This window comes from Electrophorus electricus, unplaced genomic scaffold (genome assembly GCF_041902795.1).
Source record: "Electrophorus electricus isolate QZ-2024a unplaced genomic scaffold, ASM4190279v1 Scaffold27, whole genome shotgun sequence".
NCBI classification, from domain to species: Eukaryota; Metazoa; Chordata; class Actinopteri; order Gymnotiformes; family Gymnotidae; genus Electrophorus; species Electrophorus electricus.
In genome coordinates this window covers 123,883-133,239 of record NW_027658550.1, presented here as the reverse complement: position 1 = coordinate 133,239, position 9,357 = coordinate 123,883, and the positions used below count along the sequence as shown (strand labels likewise).

General features: G+C 40.6%; 1 pseudogene; it reads left to right on the top strand.

The window, feature by feature from the left end:
* Nucleotides 1-6,541: 6,541 nt before the first annotated feature.
* On the top strand, nucleotides 6,542-7,352 carry LOC145655503 (adenosine receptor A1 pseudogene; annotated as a pseudogene).
* The last annotated feature ends 2,005 nt before the right edge of the window (nucleotides 7,353-9,357 follow it).

Here is a 9,357-nt window from a genome sequence, read left to right as displayed (position 1 = left end):
GGAAATGTTTTCAGTCCATTTAGGTAACATGGAAAGGATCCACTTCCAATCCATGTAGACTCTCCTCTGGTGTCCCCCAGGGCTCAGTATTAGGCCCTCTTCTCTTTGTATACCTGTTCTCTTGGTGATGTAATATCTTCTCATGGCTTTTCCTACCACTGCTATGCTGATGACACCCAATTATTTCTTTCTTTCCCACCCTCCGATACGCAGGTCTCCAGACTTATCTCAGCATGCTTGACTGACATTGTGTCATGGATGACAGCCACCACTTGAGGCTCAACCCCAGTAAAGCCGAGCTTATGTACATCGAGAACTCCCTGGTATCACTATCTGAAGCTGCTCGTAGCCTGGGCATAACTTTGGACAACCAGTTGTCATTCTCTACTCATATTTCAAATCTGACCTGGTCTTGCAGATTTCTCCTTTGTAGCATACGAAGGATTCGGCCCTTTCTTTCACAGGAAGCTGCCCAGGTAATTGTGCAGTCTTTTGTAATCTCAAAGCTAAACTACTGCAACTCGCTACTTGCTGGTCTTCCTCTAAGAGCCATCAGCCCTCTACAACTTGTCCATAATGCAGCTGCATCACTGGTCTTCAATCTTCCTAAATTCATATGTCACTCCACTGCTGCGCTCACTTCATTGGCAGTATGAAGTAACTGACCACATCAGATTTGAAATCTTGATGCTTGCATACAAAGCCAAAAATGGACCAGCCGCTCTATACATTTTGTCAATTGTCAAAGCCCGGTCCACATTCACCCCAAAATCCAATTACACCAACGACCCTCAAAACAGTCCCAACACATGGGAGTGGGAAAGCCACACAGGATAGAGGGCCATTCTTCCTTCTCCCTTTCACAGGTTAGTTTATAAAAGGGAAATGTGATGGCATAATCTAGCATTAGGCTATTAGCATCCAGATGCAGCTAGATTAAGGTAGAACCTGGTCCTTAACACTGATCTTGGACAGTTTCATTCTTTTTTGAACCATAACATTAGCCATTATACAACAAAGGCCAAACTGGAGTCAGTGTAAAGGAGCCACTTCTACCAACATCTTAACAGATCAAAGTATAAATCCTTTCATATGTGTCAAAAACCAACCCTGGCATCACTGAGCCATTTCAAGAGGTGAGTGACGAGCTTCACAGTATTTACACTACACAGAAGGTGCCCCTTCATAGGTAATGACATGATATCAGACAACAAATATGTTCCTTTTTGTTCCCTGCAATGTTGACAGGAGTCAGTCCAGAACAGGGCTGCACAAATAAGTATACAGTAATGAGCAGTGAAGATGATGTCTTGCCACAACACAATGGCAATCCCAGTACGCCCTGCCTTATCCATTGTGCGTAAAGAGAGGCCAAACCTTTATTTTCTATTCTGTAGAACGCTTAAAGAAATAAAATAAACTCCTTCCACACTCTTTATTCTTTGCTCTCGCATAGTGTTAATTTATAAAATAAAGGATACAACATAGACATATGATGATATTAATGCAAAATACTCTCTTGGAGCCCATGTGTCTTGCAGGGGTCCCAGTGAAAAAGAACCTGAATTTGTTTAAGTCACCCATCCACACATTCCATAAGGCGAAGAGAGCCACAATCTTGGGTCAAGTTGACATGGGCTGATTATGGGTCCTCGAGCAAAATGGTACCTGTTGGGTTGCCAGTTTGTCACTGATGACGTGAGTGAGTATTAACATACATGTATTGGGTAAAGTGCTTGGGGGGGGGGTCCCTTTAATGGGCAGATTCATTTCCTCAGCCATACATTTTCAGTCTCATTTTAGTTCCATTTCTTCATCTTCACTGACTAATTTTTTTTTTAAACTGTCACCTCAGTTCCCTTGTTCCAACTTTAGCTTTACCTAATAAAAAAAAAAACACCTCACATATCTGGACTTTCATTTGAATGCTTTTTATTCCAACTCGGTGCATGAGCTGAAGGTTCGTCTGTCCTGTCTCTCTTCTCAGTTGCAGACAATACAATATTTGCAGGTTTCTCCCAGGAGAAAGGCATGCTGGGATTCTAGTAAAGAGCTACACAGGATGTATGAAATGGCAGGAATGCCACACCCTTAGTATGTGTGTGTTCATGTTTCAAATGTGTAAGTAAAACTCTTTACAATGTCTCGTGTAATAAATCAAAATCCTGTAGAATGGATCTTGGGCTGAACTGGTTCTGTTGGCCCTTCTTCGTTACCTAAACAGGTTGGAAAGATGACCATACAATTGCCACAGTCTGCAGGGGTAGTACACCATAAGCAACATAATTACATCAACTCCAAAATCAATACTAAACATTATTCAAATAAATACATAAAATTCTTAAAGTTAAAATTGGGAATTGCTACAGGTTTGAAGGCCAGTTTTCAGTCTGGCAATAGCAAGACCCAAGATCTGCGGTGATGTTTTAATATTCAACTGTGTGCTCCATTTAAACTCAACCCCAAATTATTCTAGTGATTCCAGACTAGATCTTTTTGTTTGGTACAATCAAAAAGAATTGTGGTACAGCATTAAACAGGTTTAGCCCCAGTATTTATAAATGGCTTCTTTGACACACTTACCATCGCTCGACCCAAGATAAATAGATGGTGTCCTGATAATGGAGGAAGACCCATGGATGGTGTCATCTGAACTGACTGACAGGTGACTTTTTTCTCACCATTGTGAGCAGTCTACAGTGGTCTGCTTCAATCTCCTATGAAAATGAAAACAAGGAGTTAACCAGGATCTCACAAGTGCACAAAGCCATTCTTTTAAAACATAACATGAAAGTGCTAGCTAGCTGCAATGATAGTGTGTGTGTGTGTGTGTGTGTGTGTGTGTGTGTGTGTGTGTGTGTGTGTGTGTGTGTGTGTGTGTGTGTGTGTGTTGAGAGAGCGTGAGTAATATATCCACTTTACCCTAAGCTGATGCAGGTTTTTCATCAGCCCCTTCATTGATAGAAAGATTCCATCCACATTTTTTATCATGCGCTGCCGTATGCTTGCTCGTGATTGGCAGGGCCTCGTTTCATGCCTCAGCATCTCCAGGTGTGAACGGCCTTTTGGTGACTGGCAAGGCATCTCCTGCCCTTCTTGCTGTGAGGACAATGATGTCACTTTCTGCTTCTGACTGGCAGCCTCTAAAGGATCCAAGGATCCAAGGATCAACAGTCTTAGTGTCCTGACTGGCAGAACACAAAGGGTGCAAAAAAGTTGGTAAATATCTGAGCCTGCTAAAATTCTATTTATAAAAACACCACCACCACCACCAGAAATATACTGTTTAACTATCATAGTGCAACAATGACTGTGTAACGGAGTGTAACAAATTCTTACCATCTTGAAGAGCAGCATCAGCCATTTTAGCTCGTCCTCCCACATAACCCTGCCCACCAGTATGCATGTAGGCTTCTGATTGGTCAGTTGGGATAGCTGTTGATCCTTGCTTGGTGGCTTCACTGCCTCCAGAGGCCGAGGAGATGGTCTTTTCTAACAGGTTCTTCCATCTGTGGAAACATCGCTAAAGCCATCAGGTCCCAATTTCTACAACAGCACAATGTTGTTAAAATCATCTGAACATAAATGGCCTGACACCATAAATGTTATCACAAAACAGACACAGCAGTGCTGACTGGTTGACCTTGATGAGAAGACGGTGGGTCAGAGAGAGACAAAAAAACAAACTCACGTGTTTTTCTCAGAGGAAGTCCCAGCCACCAGCTCGTATATCTGTCTCTCTGATGTACTGATCACATACAAGGCCTTGTTATCTGATAGAGAAGAGCAGGTTGTCAAACAATGTATTCAAACTAACCCAAATGCAATTTCTAACTGGCTTCTTAATTTTTTAAAAATAAAATAAAGACATAGTTATTCCAGACCCATTCATCTATTCTGGCTATTCATAGCTGTAAGAATAACTACAAATATACCTGTAGCCACAGATCTGACAAGAGATGAATCCAAGCGAACAACGGGGCAAAAGGGGGTTTTGAGGTCCGTGTTCCTACCCCAAACCCCACCCAGTGAGCGCACTGGACATCGCAAGATCAAACGGTCACCTGAACCCCTTTGGAGTAGCACCAACATGTCTGAGAGAAGCAGAGCATGAATGTCTGGAACACACACACACACACACACACACACACAGAGTGAGAATGGACCTGTCAAGTAATCATTTGCAAGAGGAAAAACAAAAATGTATGCAAGCTTGCACACAGATCACTGAAAGCATCCATTCACATTAAAAGTCCTTGAAACATGTGTATACACACGTATGAACATACAGGCAGATGCAGGTGTACACACACACACACACACACACACACACACACACACACACACACACACACACACACACACAGTTATTCAGACCATGTCATGTGTGAGGTAGCAGGGAACCAAATAACTCCAAGTCAGCATAGCACCATGCTCTCAATAGCTGCATTCCCCAGAGTTAACAGTGATTTGTTCAGCTGTGATGATCTCTTACCGATAGCTTTATCTTTACTAACTTTCCAAGTCAACGGTCCTTCGTGGATCATTTTCTTAGTGGTCAGGTCCAGATTCTACATAGAAAAAGAATATAGTTAATAATTCATACTCTGGATCAGGTGCTCCAAGACCAGAGAAGCTGTTTGGAAGGCAGATGGTGGATACATAGTAAGGCCGTACCTTGAACTGAGCAGCAACAGGACTGGCCTGCATCTCCAGAGGGGACAAGTCTAGCCTGCGCTGATAACGGCTGAGCAGTCGCCGGTGCTCCGTCTCCCTGACGACCTCATTGACAGCTCGTAGTATCCCACGGCAGCACGCCTGTGCCCTCAGCAATGGCTGCAGGTCTGGAGAACCAGCTGTTGTGGGGGCACATACTAGTGTTAATCCAGGAGAAAGGGTGTGTGTGCTTGCCTCCTTGGTAAGCTGGTATGTGTGTGTATACTGAAGTGTTTTCATGGTTCAATACATTGTATGTGAGGGTTTCTATACATGCCTTCTGTGTCTGATGATGTTATCCAGCAGCAAGGGGTATTTGGTGAGTCTCTGCATCTCAGACACTAGAAGGTCCTTTAATTGTAGTCGGCGGCAGTGAGGGCTGGCTTCACATTCCTAACACACACACACACACACACACGAATGAGCCAAGGACATCTAAGTCCAAATGTGGATTCTGTTGACTGCAACACCAATTTATACCTAAAACAGCATCACTAGAAGTTATGTGCTGCAATAAAAGTCAAATATAAAAGACTGGATAGTCTCCAATTCAAAATATGGGTCAACCAATTCACAACCCAGCCCACTAACAAATATGGCAGAAGCTCTAGTGTTTGTAGGTTTGTCCAAAGGCTTTATACCTCTAAAAAGTGTTACCTGTATAAGGTGCGTGAAACGTGGGTCTTTGCGTTTATTTTTAATGAGCTCCAGTGCCTGACTCTGCTGACTGCACAGGTGAGACACCTGCTCCTGGAACTCCTCTCCTGCAGCGTCTTCAAACTAACACGCACACACACAAACACATGAGCTACTGACATATCAAGTAAAGCAACAAGTATATCCCACACTACACAGAACAACCCCTTCATTTTAGACAGCACCAAAAGATGATGTGAACTAGAAAGGGAGTAACACTAGCCAGCTCACTCTAGACACCATGATGTCTCCGATGCCTTGAACTATAGAAGAGTCCCTCAGCCTCTTCATGGACTCACATAGATTCACTGAAACACAAATGCAACGCCACAAAACAGAATCTGTTTAAGCGAGCCAGTGTATATGTGGTTTGTTAGAAAGTTGTGTCAGTGGGCAACAGAACTCTACTTGTGTCATGAAGGCCACCGCAGAAACAACATGTACAGCCTCCAGTCCATACCTGCTCACAGTAATGGCATGGTGCCGATAGCTGATATTGTTCTGTCATTAAATTCCCAGTTTGGGTGGGTTTTACACTTCTTTAATCTTGATTATGATTTAGACACCAAGTAGGCTTCAGAAATGTAGGTTTGAAAACACACTAAGACAAATGGAGCGGATTTGCACGCACACACATACGCTCGCACACAGAGAGACTGACCATGAAGACTGTAGACCTGGGGCAGGTTGGGGAAGATACCGGAAAGTTCTTCGACGGTCAAAAGGTTCCTCCTCTTCTGGAAGAACACCTGATCGAGAACCCCGAGAGTCCGCAGGTGAGATGCTTCCGTTGTGAACAGCTCTGAGGAAGAGGATATAGCAAAGTCACTACAATTTCTTACAAACGTTACACAATTCAGAATTCCACATTTTCATGAGTCAGGATAGAATTACCATATGTGCATAATAAATAGAATACTGTATGTTCAAAAGATTTAGTTGCTATTTAGCTTAAGTTAGATCAGTAAATAACTTTTCATTTTACATGTTAACTGTGTACTGGGAGTTGTCTTTTATAGTCAGTTGCAGACTAAACCATTCATATAGGATTATATGATGGAAAGGATTAACATGATTATATATGAATCATTACATATGAATCACATGATAATACATGATCAAATAATATTTTCCATCACACAAGCAACTGAACAAGAAGGTCGGTGTGGGCCATGGCGACCCCAGCAAGTACTACAACAAGGAGCTGAAGCTAGCCAAGTCGCTTGCGCTTGTGCTTGTGTTGTTTGCCGCCAGCTGGCTCCCACTGCACATCCTGAACTGCATCACACTCTTCAGCCCTGGTTGCGAGAAGCCCATGTTCCTTCTCTACATCGCCATCCTGCTCACCCACGGCAACTCCGCCGTCAACCCCATCGTGTATGCATTCCGCATCAAGAAGTTCCGCACGGCGTTCCAGCGGCTCTGGAAGCAATACTTCTGCTGTAAGGAGGCTCCTCCGATCGACACACAGATGAGTGAGAGACTAGACAAAGATCACTTCTGTCCTGGTACTCCGCTGGAGCACAACATTTGACTGGATCCAGGGGACTTTCTGAGCAAACTGAAATGCTTGCTTCTATAAATCATGTCTATTTTGAATGTAATTCAGTGCTTTACTGCAAATGCCACTGAGTGCATTTACCCCTGCAAAGGGAAATAAGACTCCTATGTAAAATGTCACGTAAACGTTTATCAGTGTTCGGCTCTACATCGCACAAAGCAAAACCCAGATTAATTAATTAATTAATCTGGGCAAATGAACAGCTTTATCAGATTTCTATTTTTTTTTTTTTATGTCAGTGTAAGTGGAATATGGGCTCTCTTGTTCTGCAGCCGGGCAAAGAGGACAAGGTTTTAAGATCAGGTCCATTGTAGAGAATTCCCCCGATTTCACTGATCCCATATAGCAATTTGTTTGTTTGTTTGTTTGTTTTTCATATGCTTTTTTGTCCTTTTTTACATAATCACATTATTATTATTGTGCATGTGAACACTTCAGTTCACTTATTGACAAACTGATTTTTACCAGTAATCAGGATCTTGTAGATGTATACATGCTCAGAGTGTGCTGTTGTCAGAGTCTGCTCCCATTGTAACTTATTATGAAACATTATAACTCCACTGGGACAAGAGGGGGAGGCTAGAATATGGAATTAAATCATTTATAGTGGCAAACAGATATGTGGTGTACAAGACATTTTTAAATAATTCTTTACTCAGTGATCAAAGTAGTTCTTTCTAACTAGTCCACAGGTATCATACAAATATGAAAAACAGTATTCTTTGCACCACTCTGCTATCCAAAGTGTGCAATCATGATGGTGCATCATCTCATTATAAAATATTATTTATAGTCATCATGATTTTTTATTTATCAGAACACACTTAAATGAGTAACTTTGAATGTGTACAATATACATTAATAGTAGTTAATTTCAAGCATTTATTTGATACTAACTTCAAAATGCAGTTTTAATGAGGATATGTTAGGAATGTTAAAGACAATGCACACTATACAATTATATATATATATATATATATATATAAAAATAAAAGGGCTGCTCATTAATCACATAAAAATACAAATTTGGTTTCCACAATAACTACTCACCAATGATGTACTTCATTTATTCATTTGCCTACTACATACAATGAAGTATTTATAGTTATGACATTGCTTAAGAATTGCACTAATGGAACAATACATTTATATAGTCTGACATTGATTAATAGCATTATAGGCCATTATAGTGTAGCATTTCTAATAGGCAAAATTAAGGCCATGCAAACGCACACAGACATTTCCCAAACATTTTATACAGGCACCAGAAACAGGTTTTTACATCCAGATTTTGCCTTTCAGCTCTGTGTTTGTAAGGGAGGAGCAATGCATGCAAGTAAGTAGTGCTGGATGACTTCAGGAAATGATCACTTAATTCATGTTTATTCAGCTCTTGTCTCCACAGGACATCAACTAGCCCATTTGACTTTTTTTGTAACTGCTGTATAATTTATGTTGTATTCAGGGTTCAAACGTTAAATAATTATATAATCCAAAACAGTAATATTCAGTTATACATTTTCTCTAATTTAATATCCCCTTTGCTATAACATTCAAATGAATACTGGAGCCATGTATTCTGGAGGCATTGTAAGCTTTTTCAGTATAGTAGCCAACATGTAGCCATGTTGAAAACAAAGCTTTCTCTATGAAACACACCAAGACTTGGACAAAGTCACCAAGATATTTATGTCCTCTCTGACTAAAGCTTGTCAGTAATGCACTTATGAAGATGCATCAACCATAAAAAAATAAAGTGAAATCATAACTAGGAATTTTTTTTAACATACCATTTTTTTTTTATACTTGACTCAGTGTTTGCTAGTGTTCCTCACTTTATTATGTTTCATTAGCTCTCTGCCCAAATACAGTGTGAATGAAGGAATCACACCAGTATAAAGTACAGTATGTACATAATTGTTGGTAAACAACTGTGGGATTGCAATCAGTACAATTGTACATTATTTCTTATTTCATTATTTCTGAGTAAATGGAAATAATGAACTAAGTCTGTTTCTGGTTTTCACTTTATTTGTGCCTTTTATCCTTATTCCTCTGCATGCGTTTAAGCATCTCTGCTTTCTTTGAGACACTGCTAAGACATAAGGTAATGCTCCAATGGTGATGGTAATGATGATGATGTTAAAATAATAATAATAATAATAATAATAATAATAATAATAATAATAATAATAATAATAATAATGCCTGATCAACAAAGCTATGAAGGTTGGGTGTAGAACAGTAAGGAGCCCGGCAGAAGAAGATCTGATAGAGCGATTGGGTTTGTAGTCAAAAAGATCAGATAGTTTAGGTGTTGGACGATGGAGAGCTTTGTATTTGAAAAGGAAGATTTGAAATGAATGTGGTACTTAACAGGAAGC